At 40.9% G+C, this 26,046-nt stretch overlaps 1 protein-coding gene across 1 annotated transcript in view; it reads left to right on the top strand.

Annotated features, from left to right (window-relative positions):
- The window catches only part of LOC117267754 (rho GTPase-activating protein 26-like), a 133,105-nt gene that overhangs the window by 31,657 nt on the left and 75,402 nt on the right, over nucleotides 1-26,046 (top strand). The gene's annotated exons all lie outside the window — the stretch shown is intronic.

Raw genomic sequence — 26,046 nt, 5'->3', positions numbered from 1 at the left:
CATGATATATTAGTTTTTAAAACAAATTGTACATTTTGTCAGAAAGTCTTCTAATGGAACTGTTCTCAAGCAACCAGTCAGTCAAGCATCACTTTTGTCTTTGGGTGAAATGGATAAGAGCCAGATTTGTTCTTCAAGTGCTGTGAAGCTGAGAATGCAGCAATCCAATCATCACTGACTGTTTAATGCTTCATTCTAAATAAATGTTTTGACACCGCAGCACATGAGATATTTCCTGTGCTATAATATAACAGAATGTTCCCACGTCAGCGTTTGGGTTAAGTTTTTCTGGCTGGAAAAAAGTCTGGATGGAGAACACACTTCCTCTTCCTCTTCTTGTTTGGCACTTCCTGATTCAAACTTCCCAGAGCTACGACAAAGAAAGTCAAGAGGGTGGCCACTGTAAGCCTGGGAAAACTTTTAGTATGAACGACATGCACAGATGTTGTACTTTGCCAGTACTTTGTACTTGGATTGATTAATCTGCACTTTACTTGCTCAATCAATCAATTATTTTGTCAATTGAATGTCAGTAAATAGTGAAAAACGCCTTTTAGAATTTCCCAGAATCCAAGACAGTGTCTTCAGGCATCTTGTTTTGTCCAGTCAACATTTAAAAACCCTAAATTATTCTGTTAATTATCACATATGACTAATTGCAACAAGAAATCCTTCTATTTGAGCAGCTAGTACCAGTGAATGAGAAGAAATTTGCTGAAATTATTAAAAGAATTTGGCATGATTTCTTAATTTTTGAATGTAAACTTGGGAAAAAGTGTAACTATGTCTTTCCTTTACGGGTTTCTTGTAATGTTCATTTTTTTTACAGACTTGACTTTTGACATTTTATATCATATAATCTCAAGTTTTATTTGAATTAATTTGTAGTTTTTTTGACTTGGAGCCCTTTTTGCTTTCATCCATGTCCCTTTAACTTTTAATTTCCTATGTCTTTTTGCTTTCACTCGAGTGTTGTGCTTTTGAAGCACTTTTACAGTAAAGTTTTAGGTTTTCTCATTGGGGATATTGTGATAATCAGGATCTGATTTTTCATGTACAGCTCAGTTATTTTTTAAATAGAGCTCAACCTTACCAGTTTTATAATTCCTTGTGTTTGTGTGACTCATTTGAACCCACATCTGCTCAGTTTATTGAATAGAGAAATGTGTTGCTCATTGTAAATAGTCCGTAAGCTTATTGCAGTCATCAGAATAGTTAACATCTGCATATTTCAAGTATACTAGACTCCCTAAAGAAGGTTTCAGAAGATGGTTTTATTAGTTAAATGTTAATTGTTTCATATCCACTTTCAACCGCATTTCATGGTCTTCCTCAGTGAAGAGAGTTTTCTCAACTGCATGGAAATGGCTCAGTCATGTTGCAGATATGTAAGTATGGAAATTCGGTCACCCCATCTGCTGAGGAAGACTATGAGATGTGGTTGAAAGCTTAATTAAAAAGAAAAAACACACTAGTTAGACGTGAGTTAAAATGATTGGTTCTTAGCTTGAGACGCTGTTAAAACTGATTTTTCCTGCATGCCACATTGATACTGTATGAAGGCTCACTGGTTCAGAGCAGCAGTAGTTTTATGACCACTTGCCACATTTACCACATAAATTCCTCACTTCACTGCCAGTTTTCACTATTTTACAAGCCATTTTATTTTGGAATTTAAATGAAGAATAAAGTAGGGCAGGACTTTGAATAATTTACCTGTCTCAATGGAGAGATTAGACAAACTTGGCAATAATCAAAACACAAATGATCAATTTTATGCACAAGTTAAAGGTAGATAACCTCTGCTTCCCATTTTTTCCCTCCAGTTTTGACTCTCACTCTTTTTTGGCTTCTCCCTTAATCCTTTCCTCCATCTGTCCCTGAAGACTTGAAGGAATGAGGTCAGGGGCTTCAGCCAATCCTGTTAGAGACTGCTGATTTATTTCCTGGTTAATGTCGAGTCGGGCTTGTGTTCAGAGCTGCTGTCCTGTGTCGTCTTAGACAGAGGAGATTGGCATTTATACAAAAGTCTTCAATCCAGTCAGCACTGGCGCTCTGGCAGCACGTTGGCAGCTAATTCACTGGCATTTTATCCAAGCATTCAGTTGTAAGTAAGGCTGGCATCCATCGAAGGCAAGTTGCCACGCTGTAGAGCTGGCGTCTGAAGGATAGCCTACTCCATTAACCATGTAATGTGTTTAAGACTGGCATGGCGGACATAATAGGTATTGTAGTTGGAATACATTCCACTTATGTAGGTCAATTCTGCATCGACATGATGCCAACAACATCTCCTGAGAGAGTAGGTCGTCTGTTTCTAGCCATTTTTGAGGCCTTTAATGAGACTTTCGTTACATTTTTATTGACCAATGCAGGCACAAACAGAAAGGTCATGCTGTTTGGTTGTTTATACCTCATACCCTAGCTGTTTTAGCTACTGAATTTGTAAAATATAGAACTAAAGTTATCAAGATGGGTGGTGGTAAAGATGCAGGCATGTGAAAAATGCTCTTATGCGACAGTCAGAGCCTTAATATAGCAACAAACACTGTTTGCTATGTACAGATATAGTGGAGTAATGGTGTCACGCTACCTTTGTGTGTGTTGAAACCTGAGCTTCTCTGTGGTTTGTTGTGGTAAGCTGGTCCAGCCGCATGTGCATGTTATTGCATGTGTGCACCTCACTGGCTAGCTCTTAGCCACTGCTTTGCACTACTGTCATATGGCGGTTACTGCTGATATTGGGACAGCGTTGTTGCAGAAGTTTACGCTCACCCTCTGGTTCCCCCTTGGTTAACACTGTTAGCTCTGTCATCACTGTTTCCATCGTTTAGTGGTGTTGATGGAGTTAGCTGCTAGCTGCTGGCTCAGCCAGACAACTCATATGCTCTGAATTTTGCAAAGAGCCCATTGAAATATTTTTCATTAATGCTGCACTCAAAAATCAAACAATTTTGGCCTTTTATAAGTCCATAGATGTTTCTGATGTGTTCGCACTACAGACTCAGTATTCAGTAAGACTTACTTGACAGTAAACTACAGGGAAGTTTCAGCTTTAAAGTAACCAGCAGTAGGAGGCCTCTAGTATAAGTAAGCTCACAAGGTCACAGTTAAGCTCTCAGAGAGGGTTGTAGGCAGTGTTTTTCTGTATGTTTGTGTTGTCTTCTGGCACAGAGGTCAGGTTTGTGTCGGGCGTAGGGGAGGAAGTGGACAAAGGCTATTTGGAGACTGGCGCTAATCTGGTTAGCGTGGTTTCCACCCTCTCTTCTTTCTCTTTCTCCTATCACCACCCTTGCCATTCTGGTCTGATCCGTGCCAAACAGTCCTTTATACCACTGACTGCTGCCTGAACATTGCGTTGAAGTGTCTGCATGAGATAAACTACTGTGCAAGTCGAGACTCAAACAGTTGAATTGTTTGGGTTCTTTATGTGAGAACACTGCTTTATGAGGAGAGAACGTTTGGGCAAAGCTGATGGAAAAATGTGTGAACAAGATTGTCTCAGCATTGTTGATTTAATATGATTTATTCACAACCTTTTGACATAATAATAAAGACCAAATGTTCTTTTTCCACTGTTTGTGTTGGAATGGCATTTAGTTTGTCTTGTACCAGCGATGACCTCAAGTGGGATAACGGAGTCTCCCAGGCAGCTCAGAGCAACTACACCAAAGCACAACAGAAGGGAAACTACTCTGTCATCCTCTGGCTCTTGTTTCCTTCTCCGTTTCTCTCATCTTCTCTATGTAACTGTGTGTATCTGGGTGTGTTTCTAGCATCCCGTGTTCTCCGCACTCACTGTCAGCTCTGTGTAAAGGGAAGGTCATTTATTCTCTTACATTTCCTGTTTTGAAGAGGACGCCAGGGCTCCGTTTTAAGTCATGGTCATCATATCAGGGAATTCTCTCAGATGGGTGGCTTTGGGGAGTATTGGAGCACCAGTCATGTTAAAAGGCTGCAACAAATTACTTCTTTTTTAATTAGCAATTTAGCAACCATTCATTTTCTCAATTGTATGATTATGGTTTGGTCTATTAAATGCCAGAAAAATAGGGAAAAATGCCCATTACAATTTTGTTTAGTTTGATTGTTTTTTTTCAGCCAACAGTTCAACACCCACAGATATTCAGTTTAGTGTCATAAAAGCCAAAGAAAGGCAGTGAACATTTACAATTGAAAAGCTTAAACTAATGTTTGGCATCACAATACTGTAGTTACGCTAGTGGAGTCATGTGCTCATATTTCTTAGTGCCTGCTAAAAATTCGGTTGGCAGCAGCGCTAGGCACCAGTTGGAGTCGGCGAAGGGAGCTCTGGCTGATATCAACGTGAAATGCATTATACTAGTAAAGGTGGGAAAAAAGCATATATCAAACAGTAATATTTTTTAAATTCTGATTTATCTGTTCTGGTTTTGTTTGTTGATTTGATCGGTGGTGACCTGTCCAGAGTATACCCTGCCTCTCCCCCCAGTGTCAGCCCCTCCCCGACACTGTACCAGGATAAGTTATGGAAATGAATGATTTGATTGAGGTGTTTATGGTGAACGCTGGGGAGGAAGTGGAAATATTTATGTTCAATTTTGACCTGTGCCATCAATTGTTAAAGTAATTTATCAGACAAAAATGCATAATTGTAAGTTATTGTAATTGACACTTCTGCCCAGAGGCCTGTACTACAAAGCCAGTTCAACTTGGATATCTTTGCATTATCTGGCTTGACTAACCATAACAGTGGCTGTCTGGATAACTGGTATCTCGAAGCTGGTTCTCAACTAGTTCAGTCAACTCGTTCAATAAAAGAAGCATTCAGTAAAACAGGCGGGGGTTTTAGTTACGAGCGACATCATCAGAAACATGAATGACGTGGGCTACTTCATATGACATGATGAAACGGTAACAGTAACTTTCGGGAAGGTCCGAAAGGTCCGTGGGACTATAAAAAGTCATTGGTGTGAAATGTAAATGATGTACTCGTATAACAGAAGATGTAGCAACACTGGAAATCATTTCCAAATATTAAACATAGGCGAATAATTAAAATATGTGTAGGTATTCTTATTATATGTGAAACTAGTATAGAGTAAGTATTTTTTACTATTTAGATAGATGATGAAGAAACTGCTCTGAAAATGTCACATAAAAACACTGCCAGACTGTTTATGATCCGAAATAAAGGGTGATATAATGACTGATGATGTCTGTCTGACTAAAATGTTGCATTTACAATAATGGGATCCAATGAACAGCGTATAAATAATTTCCTAATCAAACATAGTCTTTGGTTGTTTTTTCCCTAGTTCCCTGTTTTAAAACCAGTGGAAATAGAGCCCTGGGACAATAAAATGATTCTACTGACCTATGCAAATATATAGATCAGTCTTTTTAACATGTCACTCATGTCAGGATACTTCTATTCTTCAGTGATCTGATTGGTCGGGGTGTTGACAGGTTGTGATCTGCTCTGGATCAGGTTAGCTGTACAGCACAAGTTACCACAGTGATTTATCACGGTAAAAAGAGAACCAGCTTCGTAGTACTGAAAACCCAGGATTCAGGATTAACCCTGAAATGACCTTGTTAACTCCAAATCCTGCTTCATAGTACAGGTCTCTGATTGATTCACAGAAAACAATCAAAAGCTGATGAAAACCCACATCAAGCTGCAGAACTTGTGACCATGAGCAGCTGAAAATCACAACAGTGGATGATACTGTGGTTGCTCATCCAACTGACTGATAACAGATAATGAGAATTCACTTTGCCCGTTGAATCTTCACTTTTCTCCTCCTTCTAATGCTTGTTGCAGACAATCTTAACATCATGATCGAAGCTCTGGAGGAAATGCTACTGGGCACACACGGATACTTGTGGCGTCTGTGTTCTCCTCACTTCACAAGAATGTTATAAATCTGGCCGAAAACTTGGTGTTTTCCTTCAAATTAGGAGGTCAGTTTTAGCCAGAGCAGGGCATTTCTGGCCCCGTGTCCTCCGCTCGGATTCCAAGTCAGATTGTCCCACATTCCTGCTGTGGATTTTTCCAGCGGCAGCCGGCGGTCCACAGGATGATTTCACCCCACAGACGCTTTCTTTTTTTTTTTTTTTTTTATTTATTTATTTAAAAAAAAAAAGGGAGAGAGAGGAAAACCTCCCCAGTTGTCTCTGTTCGCTGTGTCAGCAACAGGCGTGGCAGGGCCAAAATCAGAGCGGGAGAGAGGTTGAAAGAGGGTAACAAAGTATGTCAGGCAGGGAAGGGAGAGGAGGGAAGAGTGTGAGAGAGCATGAGAGCATAATATCAAAAGAGTGAGGGGAAACGATTGAAATAAATAACGATGAAAGACACGGACAGAGGAAGAAGTACTGTACAAGAGACTTAAAAAGAGAAAAAGTGAACTTCCTGCTCCTTACGGTGGCCTGGCTTCTTTGTGCCTGTTGCTAGGATACGATAGCTATGTGGCCTGGGACAAGAGGAGGGAGAACGTGAAAGCCTCAATGATGTACAGTGTTCCTCTCTTTTATTCCCAAAGCTGCACAGATAACTTCCAACTATTAGAGTCAATCATTTAATTATAGTGTCAGCAATATAATTTGACCCGCAGACACTGAGGAGGATTTGGAAGCTCAATGTTTCACTGTCATGGTGAAGATATAAAGTGAATGCTCAGATATTTTAACATGTTATACTTAATGCAGATCTGACGTTGTGCATGTTTGTTAGAAAACAACCAGTACTGGATTAGGAGGCAGATACGATGTCAATATCTGTAAGTATTGCTGGTTAAACGCCATGATACAATTTTGATAAACAGTCATTTACCGAGCAAATATATAATTAGCTCATTTTGAAATTAGGGCTGTTGATTAATCTCTCGTGCGATGCCAAATGCTTGTTAGAAAAAAAAAAATACTTGTTTGAAATTGTGTGTCTCCCAAACCCAAAGATGACATGCTCATGTCCTTTTTGGTCCACAACCCAAATATATAAGTTTAAAGAACTAAAGACGCCATAAAATGTTCACATTTCAGAAACTGGATTCACATAATTTTGACTTTTTTGCCTTCAAAATTACTCAAACTGATTGATTAATGATCAGATTAGTCGGCTTTTAATTTAATAGTTGACAACTAATTGATTTGTTATTGCGGCTCTGTCTGAAACATAAGGATTGCTGCTTTTCTTTGTTTTAAATCATGTGTACATCATATATAAATTATGACTGTACTGAAAATCTTTGGGTTTTAGACCATTAGTGGGACAAAACAGCCGGTTTGAAGATGTTGCCTGGACACAAGGAACTTGTGATGAGCATTTTAGACGACTAAATGATTAATCAATTCACAAAATGAATAATTAGCAGTAGGGCTGCCACGATTAGTCGACTAATCGATGACTAATCGACTATTAAAATAATCGGTGACTATTTTAGTAGTCGACTAATCGATTTGAGTCATTTTTCATAGAAAAGTACTAAAAAAGTACCCTAAAATACTCTCACTGCAGCTTCTTACATTCAGATATTGGCAGCTTTACACACTCTTCCTTGACAGTGAACTAAAACCCTTTGGCGTGAGTATGAAACAAGACATTAGATGATGTAATTTTGGGGTTTGGGCGAGACAGACCGGCATTTTTCAACATTTTAACACATTTTTCAATGAAATGATTAGTCGACTAATCGAAGAAATAATCAACAGATTAGTCAACAATGAAAATAATCGTTAGTGGCAGCCCTAATTAGCAGATGAATTGAAATGCTGAAAATAATCACAAGTTGCCGCCTTGACTGGTTTGATAACTGCCTATCAGCCTATCACGTAACGTTTTTGATAAGGATACCGTTCAGAAACAGGAAGACACTTGACATAAATAAGTGGCAGAGGCGGCTGTGGCTCAGAAGTAGAGTGGTTCGTCCACTAATTGGAAGATCAGCGGTCCAATCCCCGGCTCCTCCAGTCTGCATGTTGAAGTATCCTTGAGCAAGATACTGTGCCCCAAATTGCTCCAGATGGCTGTTCCATTGGTGTGTGACTGTGTAGCAGGTGGCACCACCTCAGCTACCAGTGTGTGAATGTGACTCGTAGTGTAAAAAGCGCTTTGAGTGGTCAGATGACTAGAATGGTGCTATACAAGTGCAGGTCCATTTACCAATGTCTTGAATGCATGGACAACAGCATGTCAATATCTAGAAGTAAAGTATCAAATTGATAATGTTTTAATGTGTGTGTGTGTCTGATTTTGAAAGTAAACATTACACTGTTGATTTCTTCTTCTTCCCTCCAGGCTTCTCTTTCCTTAATATGCCCTCACCCCTTAAATATCCCTTTATTCCTCTTTCCTCTCTGATGCCTTAAATCCAGCCAGAAACCGTTCACATCCCCTTCGTCTACAGCTGTTTCTCAGCTCAGCGGCCTCCGTCCCTCACTAAAACTATACGACTTTCTTCCTCTTGCTTCTCCCTGTTTCCCCAACTCTTCCTGCCCCCTCTCCAACAACCAACTCAGTTCATTCTAGTTGCGACTCTGTGTGTCATTGTTCGACTCCTTTTGTTGCCAGGCTTCATTTAGCCATTGTTGATCACTTTGTTGGCCTCTGACCACCATTCAGCTAGTTTCTGATGAGCAAAGTGCTATTACAGAGTAAAGAGAAGCCATAATAAACCAACACAGAGCTTCACTGACTTTATAATCTCTGTGTGATTTGGAGGAGATGATTTCATCTTGGGTTTTTAGTGCTTTTCTTGTTCTTTGCGCCTTTAAATTCCCTCCATGGGATTCCTCCTTGGGATGGGCAGTTTGGCACTCATTAAACAGGAATGAAGATGCAGTTGGGGTGTGTGCGGACTGTCAGTGTATGTGTTGTGTTTAGATTGTTTAGCTCCATGAAAGGTCGGACCTACTGTATGTGGAAAATTAAAAGGCTCTGACTGTTCTCAGCTAATTACAGTGAACTTTTACAGTACACACACACTCTCGTACACACAAACACTTGTCCTCTCAGTCGCTGCACTGTCACATTGAGACGTGATGAAAGCCATCTGCTGAGATAGACAAAGGGAGTGTTTCCAGTTTGTGTGTGTGTGTGTGTGTGTGTATGTTCAGTCTGCTTTGTCAACCCCAGTGCTGTGTCATGTGTTGGCCCATGTTTGCTTTTATAAGTGGTTCCAAATGCGGGCCAGTGAGTGCCCGTGTTAGTTCCTGTGTGTGTGTGTGTGTGTGTGTGTTTACTGTCATGACTCCCACATGCGAGGGAGTTCCATCACAGCTTAGTGGTGTTTATGGTCCACGGAGCAGCTGCTGGCAAACACACAAAGGTTTTCACAACATTATCGTAGTAAATATAGAAACAAATGTTCGTAATCTGTTCATGGTCCTTGAAATACAGTATAAACAAAATGTATTTGTCACCATGTTACACATCTTTTGGGATTTATGAAATTAAAGGTCTTGAGTCTTTAAGTCTTTTCTAAATCAAAGCTGTAAGCCGAGGAACCTGAATCATTCGTTTAGGTTTAATCCAGTCCACTAAAACAAATGACATATGTATATTACTTAATATGTTGGTCAACTAACAGCTGTATAGTTTCATTCGCTGTTTTAAAATGTGGACAAATATTTTAAACCAGTGTCAAATTTAAGTACTAAATTGTGGCTTTAGTATTACCTCATTTCCTTCTTCATTGCCTTCTGCGGTTTAACGTGTGTCCAAAATAAAACTGCCAGTGAATGGCTGGCAGTTGGGGGTTGGTGGGGGGTCCGTGTGTCAGCCTGTAGTTAAAGCACCAGCAGGAATATTTATACAAGTGGCGGCAATTAGTGTGTGATTGAGAGGTATGTAGAAACTGTGTGTGAGTGTGTGTCTTTTAACATTTTGCCTTTTGAAACCGCTGTGGTGGATGTGGTGGAGTACTTTTACCTTGGAGCGCATATTCATGAGCACCATGCTGGTGATAGGAAGTGGAGCTATGTGGCCAATAAAAGGCTGCTCACTATCAGATGAAACATGAAGAAAGGTCGGCACACTGTGGCTCCCTTAAGTACGATTTATTCGCATATCCACATGGACATACTTTAGACTTGTCTGAAGAAGAGCATTAGCCCACTGGTGGATGTGCTGATAGATTACACTAAAGGGAGCTACAGTGTGCACACCTTTCTCCATGTTTCATTGCTGTCTTCCATTGGTCCGGCACCTTCCCTACATGGTTTTTGGATGTGTGTAACTACTATGCCTTCTGTGTTCTGTATCTGACATCACCACAAATCTCTAATGGATTTTGATACTGTGCAAATAAGGACCTTATTTAGAAAGTATTGAAATGATGTCCAGTATGTTGCATTCACTTTTGGTTTATAAATTCATGCATAAAATCAAGGACTGGGCAATAAAATGATAACTGTCTAATCTTGATATAATTTTCCTTGATAGAGATATAACAAATGTTTGTTAAATCCTTGATATGATTAAATTATCCATATGCCCGTGGAAGGAGGCAGTAAACTCCGGTTGCCACCCGCCATAAACCAGAAGAAGAAGAAGATGGAGAATCAGTTGTAGTAGTAGTAGAAGAAGAAAAAGAAAACAAGACCATGGATAACAGTGCTAGGCTACCCCATGACTGAATTCACCACATAACCTTAGCTGCAGTAGCTGTGTAGTTGACCCGCCTAATGCTGATTGTAAGTTAGCAAGTTAATGTGACTGACGTTGCTATTTCATTAGAATGATATGACATGATGCAACTAAAGGGGATGTGAATAAAACTTCTATACAATTCCTTGTTCACAAACATGATTTCTGTCTGAGTCACGCCAGTTAGATTTTCACCAGCAACAATCCCACGTTACTTCATGACATTATCAAGGCAGTTGTTTGTTATTGTTTTGAATGAGAAATGGCAGAAATGACTAGCCTGGAAATCCAGACCCAAATCTAGAAAGATTTAGGGTCTGGTCATGAGTAATGAAAATGGCCCAACTCGAGGGGTGGCACCAAGCATGCATTTGTAAATATTACTGCACGCAATTGGATAACACTACGACCAATCAGAACAATACACGGGGTGACGTATCCAGAGCTTAGCTACCAGCGGAGCTAACTGGTAGATTAGACTCTTTCCGTATCTGGTCGGCAAAACAGCAAAAACGTCCTTCTTGCAAAGGAAAGATTCGAGCGCCGTCTTCTGTTCCTCTTTTAGAGAAAAAGCCAAGTCTAACTCGTTCATTGTAGCGGCCAAAGCTGTTTCAAACAACTGGTGTTCATCCGTAGCCATCTTGCAATGTTTACTGACTGATTCCGGACTTCGTTGTCACAGCGCTGTCGTCATCTGTTTAGCTCGCCTCTGGCCCGCCTATATCAGATACACCGATGTGATTGGTGCAGCTCGTCTCCAACGGCATAGGTAATGAGCATCATTACTGATTGCCAGAGTGACTCGCTGAGCAAATTCAAATTGTGCTCTTGCGAGAACTCTGGATTTCCAGGGTAAGAAATGACACACTATGAGTACAAAACTTGTACAGAAAGTACTGACCTCAGTTGAGATTATTTTCATTTGGCTATGTATTTTGTTTACAGTGTCAGCTAAAACACTCACAGAATGTTTTCAACCATCTGTACAAAGAGTTTGACATGCTCCTAACCAGAGATAAGAGTCTTTTGACTTTTCATTGTTTGATTTGTTGAAATTATTTTGATTATTATTGTTTTGAATCTACTTCAGAATTTGGAAATATTCTGCTATTTGACAAATGCTGTCATGTTCTGACAATAAACAATAGTGTACACCACAGTTAACACAATGATTTCTTCAACTTTTACACAGGAGCAAAAATCAGCCTTTAAACTTAGAAATATTGATTTGACTTTCTAGTGTGATAATTATCCGTATTGACTTGACGTACAATTTTTTATCGTGATATGAATTTAAGCCATATCGCCCAGCCCTTATACAATCTAATGCTTTGTCCCTTGCACATTGTCATTGTCAAATTTAAGAAGGTTTGGCCTTAAATCTCAAATGCCTTGAATTTTAAATGAAGGTCCAAAATGACCAAAACAGCACCTCTTTAACACTCTGACAGCGTGTAGATAGCCACCAGCATAAATGTTTTTAAAATTAAAACTTTGATATTAAACTTAAACATGCTAGCAGCCTGGCTCTATGGATGGCAGTGTTGGTCAGTTGATTGGTCGACCACTTCGGTCCACACTCAAATATCACAAAAACTTTTAAATGAATGGCTGTGAAATTTTGTACAGACATTTATGGTCCCCAGAGGATGAACCCCATCGACTTTGGAGAGCTTCAGGTTTTTTCCTTCTGTCGCAGCCATAGGGTTCACGTGCTTTTGAGTGAAATGTCTCAACTATTGGATGGGTTGCACTAAAATTTGGTTCACACATCCATGTCCACCTTTGGATTAATTGGATCCCCTCACTTCCCCTCAAAGTTTCAATTTGTCCAATACTTTGCAGGGTTCAATGCTAAGGTTTTTTTTCACTTGCCCGGTCGGGCAACTTGGTCAGAGATCTACTTGCCCGAAGTCAGTTTTTACTTGCCCTATAAAAATTGTTTAATTTAAGCGGCTATCAAATAACAAAGACTGCAGTTATTTTTATGTTATGTAATCTTTATTCACACTGTATTTATTAATTAAAACAACGTATGTCATGTATTGTAGCTTAATTCCTACACAAAAATGACAGTGTCAGGGCTTAAAGTGAAAAATTTGTCAATCGTTCTTCGTCTATAATTTTGTGCCCTACTTGAGCCATGCCCACCTCTATTTATTTTTCACCCCTCTCTCCAGTTCTGCTGTATTAACACTGGGTTTAATATATTTTGCTTCCATCTCTCTGCCCCGCTCTACTGTACTTCAACGCTACTTAGCTGTCTCTCTACTCTACCAGTAGACTACCACATCCACCTGTTGCACAAAACGCACACAGCAGTGTTTCCCCTAGGATGGAGTTGTAGCAGCGGAGGTGAAGCACACGCATGAAAAATAATTTTCACATGCGTGAAACTTTTTTGTATGCTTGCAAAGCACAGCCTGCTGGGATGTTTCTATGTATCTACTGGCACCAGAAGGGCTCTTTAGGACTAAGTACATACAGTACATGTGTGCACAGTAATGAGCAGGTGAAAGGTCTGTCTAGCTTACATATGAGGTGTCTCAAGATTTAGGAACATACAATTTTATTGAATATAATAAAGTAAAAAGTCACTTGACATGCTGCTGTTTTGTGCTATGACCTATTTAAGTGTGGAAGTTGTTATTTACGTGACAACGCCTGAACGCAACACAAGTTCAGCATGAGTGCCGTGCTGCGTGTTTGTCTGTGCGTAACAGCAGTCTGTTGGTTATTTACACACTGTCCATTTCAGTCACTTTGTCAGCTGACAAACTGCACCGGGCTCGGTTTCAGGTTTGGTCAGGAAAATGCGGCCCGAGCCGCTCTAGCGTGCTCACCTGTGTGTGTGGCGGAACTCTGCCGTGCGCGATACAGAGAGCAGAGGAGAATTGTTAACGCGTGACCATGTAGAGACAGAAATGACACGATGACATAACACCATAAATAGTATATTGTTATGTTATTATATGAAGCATCAGTCGCGCAAAATAATATCAATGGGGGCTGTGGGCAGGACATTGTTACACAGCGTGTGCCTGTGACTTCAGGCAGAGAGACCACTGCATCAGAGCCGAAGAGCACGTTTTAAAATACATTTATTTTATCAATTAGTTATTAACTTTTACTATTTTTAGCAACTTGCCCGATCGGGCAAGTGAGTTAGTTTACTTGCCCGACCGTGAGTTTTATTTGCCCCGGGCAATCGGCAATCCTTATTGTTGAGCCCTGCTTTGGTTTATGACCAAATGTCTGCAAAACTAACAACAGCCTTAACTTACTGTGAACTGCTAATTAGCAAATGTTAATATGCTAAATTAAGATGGTGAACATGGTAAACATTCATCAAGAGCATGTTAGCATGCTAACATCAGCATTTAGTACAAAGCTCTGTTGTGCCCAAGCCTCACAGAGCCACTAGCGTGGCTGTAAACTCAGTCCTGCTTGTGTATACAACTAGCTAACATATTAGTAATATGACATACAGCACATTTAAAAAAAAAAAATCATCAATAAATGCATATGTGTGCTCATTTTCATATATAAATGCATGTGCCTCCTGCATGTGTGCGGGGATGTTTGTGTGAAGACTAAACCGCAGTGTGGAGGTTGTCTTGAGCATCTTGGCAGCAGCTTGTCCTGATGACATATCTAATGTACAGGCGGCCAGCTTAGCCGTTGGAAGGTGATGAGATAAAATATAGCTCTGAGCTGTTTTTCCACTTTTTCTCCCCACCTCTCTCTGCCAATCTCTCACTCTCTCTTTCAATCTCTGAAGTGACGTTAGCGCTGTAACATCCAACTCAAACTTACACTGTGTTGAAATGGTCTTGGGTATGATTTCTCATGTGCCATAACAAAACATTTGAAACTTGACTTTCTTGTTTGCACGTAGCTGGAATACCCACTCGCATGCTGTTTTCCAAGTCAGCCATAAAATTAACACCATCCATGCTACAGTATGACCGAAGAGGCTCAGTTTGATTCCGCCGCAATAAGAAATCCACCTTTAACCTCTGAACATTAACCCACTTTACACAGCCTGCCTGCAGGGGCTGCACGACAAGGTATTAGATGCTATAGACGTAATGTTACTGGACAGCAGTGAGCTTTTTTTCCCTGCTTTTCTCCAGCTGTGTTGGTGGATCGCGTTACAGGCAGATGATGGGCCTGAAATGTGGATCTGTAACAGGATCTACACTGATGGCCAGATTTGACCTTAATCACCCATATATGCTCCACTGTGGGCACAAGAAGAGCGATGAGACAGTGTTGTGCGTCAATGTGGACCGACCCAGTCTGCTTCCCATAAAGCTGACTGAGCAGAATGGACGGACGAAGGGTGACCTTTGACCTCTGCTTCCCCCACCAACCTGTGCTCACCATGGCAACGCCTGAAAGAAGCCATCTCCACTTCCTCGCCCTTTTTCTTTCTCACACTTTCCCTGCTTCTGGGACTTATTGTTGCCACGAATGGAGTGTTTCCTCCCTGCTAAATGTCCAAGTGACCTTATGTTCCCTGCCCAACAGGAAAGCCCTGTAAGTCCATGCACAGTGTTTGATGATGTTCACTTACACTGGGCATTCTTTTCTTTATAAAGTTGATCTCGAGCAGCTCCTGGTTTATTGTTGAGGAAGGAAAGAAGCTGATTCAAACCCACAAGGTTTCAATTAGAGTGTGTTTGTTTCAGCATAAAGCTATCAGGATGCCACAGTGATGGTATTTAAGTTTGACAGCAATGACCTTTGCAATATTAGCTACTCTCTCTGTATGTTCCTCCTCCCTTTGCCCCCCTGTCTTTACATCCCATGAACCCACGCACACAGAGAACAAGCTATACAAGAAAACAAGACTGTTTGGCCAAGGGGGAGGTTGTTGGCTGTCAGAAATCGGGGTCAGTTTCACAGAATTTTCCAAAGAAAGGTGAAGGGATTTGGCTCCTTGCTGTAGTGCCCTGTTCTGTGTTTTGTCCATCCCAGCCTGCTTATGTTGCAGCGCTGCTCTCCTTTTCCACAGCCAGGCTCTGAATCTGCACCAATAGAAATGTCGTGTTACAAGTCTGACTTCAAGAGAGGGTTTTCTTTCACATTTTCAAAGCCAGATTAATAAAACGGCCTGGACGATATTAGCTTATCACCAACATATTGGTATCTGTGTATATGCTGGTGGACAAGTAACAAGAAATGACAGTAATGAAATGCAACAGATGCGTTTGAGGTAATTTGGAAACAAGAGAAAAAGTGCACCGCTCACAATTCTTTAATGACCAGATTTAAGGGCTCCTCATCACTAGCCCCTTTTACACTGCCAGATTTTCCGCGAATATTGGGCCGTTTTGCCAGCAAGCTGTGAGCGTTTAGACACACAGAGCTGGATTGGCGAGTTGGTCCGAGGTGCCCAATTTTCCGCCTCATAGGGTAGACATATTGGTGGAACCCTTTTAGTTTAAACAGACCGAGGCGGCCCTCCGCCACGGGAGGTGCTGTTGATGACCTGTGGGAGGAGCTGTTGATGACACCGCTGACGGTGGATAAACAGGAAACAGCTGATAGCAGGAATTAACGAGCAGCTAATAGCAAGAGGGAAACGCAAACCTGACAGACACTGTAAAGATGAGCAACTGGGGAGACAAGGAATTGCGTGCCCTACTTGTCCTCGCAAATGGAGAGGCCATAATCAGATGACACTGAAGAACGGTCCGACTTACGAGGTTATTGCCAAAGGACTTACCAGTCGCAGCTTCCCTCCCACGTCACTGTTTACGTCACACGCTGAGCTACATGTTTTGTTACTTGCTCACGCCCCCCATTGCCCCGAAAAAGGCGCACTCTGTATAAACAAAAGTAGGTAGGCGGCATTTTGCTGCACTCCCCGATTTAGTTTTTATACTGCCAATGCTGAAAAAAGACTGATTGGGCTTTCCTGCAAATTTGCACAATTCCTGTTTAAAAAGGGCTAAAATGTTTAATGTTACTTACTACTGCTACTTTTTTAAGTGGCCTATGTGCTGTTAGCAGATTTTTTTAAAATTCTCAACCATTGATATTGGTATCACCCTTAATCAATATCTCTCCAGCTGTACTGTTGACCTAAATATCTTTCACAGTATGGGAACACAGAACTGTATTTGTTTATATGACTGTTAAATTGAGATGAAAAGCCAACGTACAGTATGCAATAACGATGGCATGAAAAATGCATCGTCTTTTTCTTCTGGCTGTTGTGGCAACACATTTTTATTTCTATTTAGTGCAGCTTCAGATAGTTCATTAAACAGCCAATTTTCCATCCAAAGGACGCAGTTTTTGTGCATATAATAAAACATGATAAGCATTTTTTGGCAGTTAGAAAACTCTTCTTCCTCGCAGGGCTGGAACTCGACTAACATGAAACACACTGTAGCTGGAACCATGTTAACTGATGTTGCATCTTTATCGACTCAGCGAATATTGTACAAGTCTGAAGCCACATGTGGAAGTAAATTAGATTCAAATGCCACATTTTTTCTGTTGGCGCTGAAACCAAGGCAACCACAAAGGAATATTTACACCGTGACATTAATTTTTAGCGATTAAGATCAAAACAAAAATGTCTCAAGTGAAACTCTGGCCTAGATTATTCTATCTGGACACTTGAATGTGTCAATCCATTGTTATTCAGATATCATCCTGTTAAATCACAAGATTTTATGACAAGAGCATAAATTGTGTTAGTGCGCTGTGTCGTATGATTTCACAGTCTCACAAATTCCTCTCCTTGCTTGGCTGCTGGGTCATGTAAAGAATTAGATGAGGAGACTGAAATCTGTCTTTGTGTCCACACATGAATGATGTGCGTGTGTGTGTGTGCGTTTGTCCCACTTGATGAATAGCATTTCTATTCACATGCTTGTGGAACAAAGCTACTGCAGAGTTCAAGCTACTGCTGGATATCCTGTTGATATCACACAGGCCCATTCTTTCGACTGTCTATATGTGCGTGTGTGAGTTAATACACACAGCGGCCGTTGTGCACTTCTGCTGCATGGTTGTGGTTAATTACAGATTCCCTTTGTGTAGCTTATAGTGCAGTGTGTGAATGTGTATGTGTTTTTTTTCTCTGTGCTGCTGTGAGCAGGAAGCCTCATTCCAGCAGTGTCTAAACCACTGTCCTTCAAATGTCATTGTTAAACTGAAGGCAGAGCATGTGACTGGCTGACAGGATTCACCTCACCACTAATGCCGCACATGACAAGCAAACGCTTTTTAAGAAATATCTGTGTGACGCCTCAGAAAGGAGTGACCAAGTCTTGCCTCCCTTCCTCCCCTTTGTCCAAAACTGCAACATGTCATGGCAGATAAACGCCCCTGTAGTGTTACAGCTCACCATGCAAACATAAGTGTTCGTTGAGTTTCAGGGGACCTTTTCTCGACACAACTCGGATCTTATTGTTGCAGCCGTGGTGATGATAGCTGTGTATGTCTGCCTATATGTTGTACTCCTGGCACATTTTTACCATACTGAACCCAAATCACATTCCAGTGACTTTGGTTTTGCGGCCAACTAAGATCTGGGAACATTGCGACATTTCTACAGTAAAGTTTAATCATGTAAAGCGCTTTATTTAGTGATAATCCCTCATTGCACAGGAGAACTGTTTGTGTGGTAGATCAAAGTTAAACCAATAAATGGGTCTGTAAACTGTGACAAATGTTCCCAACAGATAGTTTGGGTTATAATTTCACTCTTCACCTTCATTTTCCAAATAAGTTTGACTATCACAAGAGTTTGTTGTCTTAACTTCTTTTCAGCGACGTTGCCATTGTTTGTTTATTTGTATGTGTCTCCACTGGCCTCTGTTATGAGCCCAGGAGGGAGTGAAAGGCAGAAGAATGGGGGGAATTCTGTCGTACAAGTGTGAAAGAAGAGGGGAAGAGGACAGAGAAGCAAGTGTCAACAGGGCCACTTATTTTTAGCTGTCACTGTCCTCAGTTGTCCTTCCTGCCTGGACACGGACACAGAGACCCACACAAACACTAACAAGCAGTCGCAGCATAGCATCATCTGTGCATCTGGGAACCCCCAGCAATGTTTTTTATTTTTCCTTCAGCTGCAGATCAGATATTCCATCCATCCATTATCTTTACCCGCTCATCCTAAGAGGCTGGCTGGAGCTGATCCCAGCTGACACTGGGCGAGAGGTGGGTGATGCCCTGGACAGGTCACCAGGGCTGACACAGAAACAGGCAGCCATTAACGCTCTCATCAAACCAACGGGCAATTTATAGTTGCCCATTAACCTAACCTGCATGTCTTTGGACTGTGGGAGGAAGCCGGAGAGCGAATCTGATAATGCATGTTCAAAATATTTCAAATATTTTCTAGTCGGTGGTTGATTTTTATCAGTTTAACAGCCGACCTACGCAGCAGTACCAACGATGGAATGCTGGTGCAGCAGCAGGGGCTATGTAATGTTTAATTCAATTGTGTTTGGTGGTTTATTTAAATGGACTGTGCACTTGATGGACATATGTAAATGGGGCAATGTTAGTCAAAAATGGCCAGTGTCAGGGCAGCCCTGTAGCCTGAGGGTTAAGACATTGTCCTTGAACTTCTGTGTCCTCGTTTTGTGTCATGTCTCTACTAGTATTTGCAGTAAAGGACAAAAAAAAGGAACTTAGAAATAGCCAATGTAATCAATAGTCCGTGGTTAGGTACTGTATTAATGTGTCTTCACCAAAATTCACTCTAAGAAAATCAAGGGAAAAGAAGCTTGTTTTCCTTTCTAGGTATAAGTTGATTTTTGGTTGTTTGTTTTAGCATTTTGGGTGAACTGATCTTTTACCTCTGAAAAAATGGCTGCTGCAATTAGTGGCAATCAATTGCACAGCTCAGAGATGATCAGTGATATGATGCTGTGACCACCCAGTCATGATATACCTCTAATGTTATTCTTTGTACACTGGTGAACCTGTGAATCACCGCAGTGAAATCACTACAGTACCATAAATGGTAATAAGGCATCAGCGCTGCTACATCTGTAAGTAGACGTTCTCTTACACTCTGGACAATGTACTTGTTGTGGCATGTAATTCCCTCTTTGTTTTGTAGTAATTCATTTGTGTTGGCGGGATCTTACAGAATCATATTAGCCAACAATGTGTTTTCAATTTAGAAAAATAGTCAGAGTGAGCCCGAGAGCCCCGCTCGGAGCCGATGTGTGCTTGTGTACAGATGCGTGAACGTTCATGTGTGTTTGCATGTGTCTGAGTCTTGCCAGCATCTATGGAGAACATGGCTACGGGGAGCGATATGACATGCATGATGTATCTGCGTATACGAGCCAGAAAATATTCTTTGACGTTACCTCATCACACCGTTTGCCAAAATGTACAGTGAGACATCCTCCAAGGGCGAGTAAACTAAACACAAATGCACGCTGGCAAGTTTGTTTTTCATCACAGATTTGAGTGATGCAACCTGAACTCATTGTTTCCAAAGAAGAATAAAGTCAGTTGCTCAGTGCACCAGCACAAAGATAAACAGTGAAAGTCCTTGCGGCATGTAAATACAACTTGGACTTTGCAGCATTTAAAAATGTGTTATTATCTTAATAGCAACACTGTCAAGTAACTGACAAACAATAATATGAACAATAATGCAGTCCTAATAGTTTTTGCACCCATTCCAATGGATTATGGTCACTGTTGCTGAATTATAACAATGAGGAAGGACAAATCAGCCACACATTCATACAAAAAAAAAACCCAACCTGGATAATTCACCTTATCAGATGCTCAGCCTTTAATGCGCACAGCAAGGTGTATAAATTCACTCTTGTAGGTGTTAAGCACTTAATTTTGAGGATCAGTGTTAACCTTATGAAGGCCTATTTTACTTGTGCATAAACTGTGGTGACTGCTGTACTTTTTAATGCTCGCATAAAATACAATGGTCTGACCTAATGTGCCTCCACCAGCATTTAGTACTAAAGGTTAGGCAACACTCCACCAGGGAGATCCTATTAAGAATGTTTTCATTATGTTTTAATGCTCTGCTTGAGGTGCATTTAAATTTACGACCACTTAAACAGCCACATATATTTGAGCTTGATGCTAAATTATTATTATTTTTTTATATATCAAGCTGAAAAACTGCTTGTGAACTGTGACTCAACATTTCAGCTATGAACTGACAGTATCCAAGTCTGCCTTTTTGTAGGGTTGTTTGTGTGTACTGGTCTCAATGAGGACAGTTTGTTGCTCTGATTAGCTCTGATTTTCAAAGTCTAAAATGTTTCTCTCCAAGCATGTGTAAGATTTTTGAAATTCTGAGAGGTGGTTTTCAGATGCGTAACCAGTAACTTAAGTAACCTGTTTGCAGAAGTGGGCAGTTTCAAATCAGAAACGGTTTGTAACCTTTCAGCTTTTGTTCTCCAAACCAACGGTTAAACACTTTCAATCTGAGCTGATAAGAAAACACAAAAAAACAGGGAGGGATATGTTTGTCAGTTAAGATAAGCAGTTTCATTTCAGCAGTGACCATGGACTACCAGACCCATCAGGGCATTCATCTCTTATGTGTTGCGTATAGATTCTGTCTGTTAGGGAAAAATCTCCCCTAAAACACTTGATCTTTGTTGAAAAAGCTGATAGTGTATTTGTGATGTACTCTGCATTTCTGGGTGCATTGAGGGTTTGTCTGAAACATCAGTGACAATCACTTACAGGGGTGAGTCCCACAGAATCAGAGGAGGGGCTTCTCTATAAACTTAACATTTCAGACGGATGTTTGAAGGTTATACAGGAAGAAATTCATCACAGAAGAATTTTTCCGCTCACAGTCAAGCAGCAGTCACCATGTCTGCATGTTAACGCCACTGTAGATGTCATTTTAAAAAGCAGTTTCTGTAGTGACACAGGATTCTGGCTTCACTAAAACAAACACACAACAGCTTGTTTGTTTATTTTCCATAACTGTGTTAAAAATGTCTTGGCAAACCAAGCCCCTAAACCTCCTATTCTTTATATATTTCAGCTAATTTCAAGTCTTCTAATTCAGGCCTTGATGGCAGTTGTGAAACCATTGCTCGATTAGCTATTAAGGCATAAGGTCTTCAGACATGGGTGTAATCACAGGTTCTACATCCATGTTTCTGTGTCCAACAGACTCAATAGATCTCATGATTTTATGAAAGTATTTACCAAATGAAAAACCTCTCAACTGTTGCTCTGTCCTGCCAAAAGTTCATACTGACTGTCTGACCAAAGGCATTTTGGAAAGTCTTTTGTCCTCACAATACATGTAGGTGGACAGATATGCAGCAAGCTAAACACACTTCCAGCTAGACTGGCACAGACCTCTGCCAATGCCAAATGACCTATCTCTTTTCTTTTTTTTTTTTTAGATATATTTTTTCAGGCGTTTTTATGCCTTAATTGATAGTACAGCTCAAAACTGGTTGGGAGAGAGAGGATGGATGACATGCAGCAAAGGGCCACAGGTTGGAATCGAACTTGGGTCGCAGCTAAGTAAGAGTCTGTATACACTGTAGGGCACACGCTCTACCCAGTGAGTTAGAGTTTGTCCCCAAATGCCCGATCTTACAATGTTGACTAAAATGAAATATAATTTGTTTATCTGCCCTGTGACTCGAATTTGCTGTGAAATTTAATGGTTTCTTTTCTGGCCCCTTCTACACCCTTCCAACAAGTTTTATGAATTTCAGGCCTGTAGTTTTTCCGTAATCCTGCTGACAAACAAACCGACCAACCTATATTACTGATGTTATCTCCTTAGTGGAGGTAATATAGGTTGAAGACACAGATTGCCTTTGAGGTTTTTCTGGAAGCAGTAGTAGAACTGTGAAAACAGAATAGGACATCAAATTTCATGAGAGTGATCAGAAATCAGAAAATGTTTCCATAAACAAGAGTTAGATCAAAATGAATATGGTGCAAGACTGGATTCACAAAAGTACAGAGTAGCAGTCATGCTGTTACAATGTGCTTCATGTCAAGAAACAAAATGTCGCCAGTGAAACATTATTTAGTCCTAACAGGATGCATAACACAGTAATTAATTGTTTAAACAAGATACACAGTGGTTGTCCCAACAGTACTTTTAATTCAGCTGTTCCCTACAATGTTACATTAGCAACACATTAGCTCCAGACACTTTGTATGGTGGCCAGCTTGGTTAGCAAAAGGCTGATCATATGAAAACTAAATTCTACCAGATCACAAAACAGCTGTAACTAGTAAAGTGCACTCAGCAGATTGTAGATCTCTGCCAGGTGTGTCTGGGAGCATGTGGTTGGGAAACAGGGAGTGCAAGGCAGGCTGTGCGTCCAGCAAGTGTGCCTGAAAGAGAGTGAAGAGTGGAATGAAAAGAGAGACAAATGCAGGTTAGATTATCAAGGTGATAGACATGCTTGATGAGAGAAACCTCTACCTCTATTTGCCCTCTCAAACAAAGAAGAGTCTCATTCAGTTCACTCTCCCAGCACCCTGAAAACTAAGTTAGTTATTTATCTCATAACATGCCTAATTTTAGTGAATCTTACCATATTGGGCATGGAATTAATTTGCAGATACTCCAGTTGCTCCAAGATGCGGCCAGACTTTTCTATGAATGTACGTTTTTAAACCACAATAAAGGCTAAAATGTTGCCTGGTACAGAAAAGTAAGACTTGTTGTCGCCTAGCTGATTGTGGGAAATGCGTTTTGGCTATGTGAATGTGTTGAACACTCACAGCCCCTGCCAGCCGCAAGGTTAGAAGGAGTGAGGAGTCAGCAGTCAATGATGCTATAAAACAGACCAATCAATAAAACAGGTTTTTCAAAACTTGTGAATCACTGCAACCATGTGAGGTGTTTGAGCATATTAGGCTGATTGGTCCAGTAGTATGAGAGATTAGCTTAGGACAGAAAGATACACACATGAACACATACAGCTGAAGGCATGATCCACTCATGCCTGGCAGAGATAATAGAAGGAGTGTCTACAAATAATGCTCCAACAAGAGCATTTGCGCAGTAGATAAAAAATGCCAGTCAGCACTCATCTGACAAAATGGTGGATGTAACAATGTCAGTTAAACTGTTATAAAACTGCCAGTAATGGTTGCTACTAGCAACATAATGTTCAAATGAAACCAAGTGCTGTTGGCAGAACAAAATGTATGAAATGGCAAAATGAAGTAGAAGTGCATGACTGATACTCATCTAACAGCGTATGTAAGTGTATCTGAGGCTGTGCTTTTTTTTAAAATGCCCGTCTGTTTTCCTACTCCTCGGTCTGTGGCTGGTTTTGATGTTTATGAAAGGGAGCACGAGGAGTGTGGCAGGAGCCAGCATGAAGAAATTAACAACGACAGGCACGTTTCACTCACAAGGTGCTGAGAGGAGCTGTCAGTGGCAGAAAGGAGAGAGAAGGGAGGCAAGGGCCAAAAATAAATAGAGAGCAGGGAAGCAAGAGTGAGGAGGACGGTGTAGAAAGAGATACAGCTGTGTGTAGCTCAGTGGACACATAGCATGACATCAGTCGCACTGGGGTCACACAGGTTCATGAAACCTTATCAGCTAATATAACTCTTCATGGTAGCTGATTTGACAAAGGATTTTGGGTTGATTGCCACTTTAGTGCTCCACAGTGTTTTGATAACATGCAAAATAATGGTTCCCTACTCTCTCCACAGTCACTGCCAATGAATTATCATCAGGAACAGCACAAAAACACCCTGATATTTCTGCAGAGCTCTCACTGTTGCTGTTGAGTCACTCCTCATATCTCACAGATGAATTTGCCAGGTGCTGACATTTCTGGCTTTCAAAGCTGTGCATGCACACACAGCGGCTTCAAAGAGTCGGCTGTAACTTTCCTTTTAAGCAGAAACGCCGTGCCGTCTCTAACCTCGACACGTTTTCATTCGCTCAATGGTGGGAAAGACACAAGTGACTGTAAAAGGGTCATGACCATTTGCTGTTGGCCTCATTTCATAAGTCTTCAATATCCATGTCTTCTATTAGATGTAAGACCTGTTTCAGATAAGGTTTTAGCAATATAATAAACAGGTTTTTGTTGGTATTTATATTATTGCAACTTATTTATAATGACATTTAGTCGCATTATTAACCTCTTTTTAAACTGTTAAACTTGGATTTGTAATCTCCAGCACAGTTCATTGTAATGTATCTCACTTAAGTTTTTTTGCTCTCCAACTTTGTTATAATTTTTATTTTAGGGCTACTACTTTTGAATTAATTGTGACAGTACATAGGGTACCAGGGGACGGACGAGAAGAACTAGTAGTATTTCTTTACTCCACTGGACACTGGCACTGTAAAGCCGCAGTTTATCCTCCAAGGTCAGAGTGTGGTCTCAGTTCGGTCATACTTAAGTTATTTTGACGCTACAGAGCCGCTGTGACTGTGTGTTTTACAGAGTTTATCCCAGGAGAGATGGTGTGTGTGTGTGTGTGTGTGTGTGTGTGTGCGTGTGTGTGCATTTGTGTCTGCCAGCGTGTGTGTTTCTGGCAGAACATGCAGGAGCGCCTAGGTCTGTGTTTCATTTTGCCGATTGGCAAGCTGCAGTAGATCTTTCCAAACACACACACACACACACACACACACACACAAAGATATCTGCATGGTGTGGTATTTACATGAACATGGTCAATTACACTCTGTCTGTCTTGTCTCTCTACACTCACTGTCCTTTCCCTGACTCCCATCCGTCTTTCCATGAGACTCTTGATCTCTCTTCCCTCTTCATTTCTCTGCATCCTTGTCTTTATTTTAACTTCCATCAGTAGTTTGTAAAACTGGCTGGTGTGTGTGTTTTGCATAGTTTCTGTCCTCTCTCTGGAGAAGTTGGAGATCCCTGCTGAGGCAGACCACATCATAGTTACAGTATTCGTCTATATCTTTGACCATGAAAGTAAAGGAAGGCATCAGTAGAGGATATGAGCATTTTCAAATTCCTCTAACTCAGGATAACATGCAGTTCCTAGTCGCAGTGTGTCGTTCCTCAATATGTGCAGTTTCTCAGAAAGTTATGAGAAGTGTCTCTTTCCCTCCAATCATGCATATGCGGCTGACCTCGGCCAATGCGGCAACAGGAAATATGGCTGTGAAGGTGACCCTGTCTTGGGTTTAAATAGACGGGAAGCCAAACTCGCCGTGAGTGTCTGTCTCCTAGGAGCTCTTAGCGCCTCATGTATTATTTGAAAGGCATCCATCTGTCCGGCGCTTTTCACCGCCTCACTTGGCTGATGTGACTTAAGTTTAATGGAACTTTTGCACTTGTTAGCACACACACACACACACATGCACAGACACAAAAACTCCACACAAATGTAAGAGCTTTTGACCTTCATCACTAACACCACTGGGGATCCACTCAGAGTATCCGCCTGTCTGCATTGAGCCTCCC

The sequence above is a fragment of the Epinephelus lanceolatus genome, chromosome 11 (genome assembly GCF_041903045.1).
Source record: "Epinephelus lanceolatus isolate andai-2023 chromosome 11, ASM4190304v1, whole genome shotgun sequence".
In the NCBI taxonomy this organism is placed as follows: Eukaryota; Metazoa; Chordata; class Actinopteri; order Perciformes; family Serranidae; genus Epinephelus; species Epinephelus lanceolatus.
The sequence above is the reverse complement of the archived record's forward strand: the minus strand, read 5'-3'. Positions and strand labels throughout refer to the sequence as shown.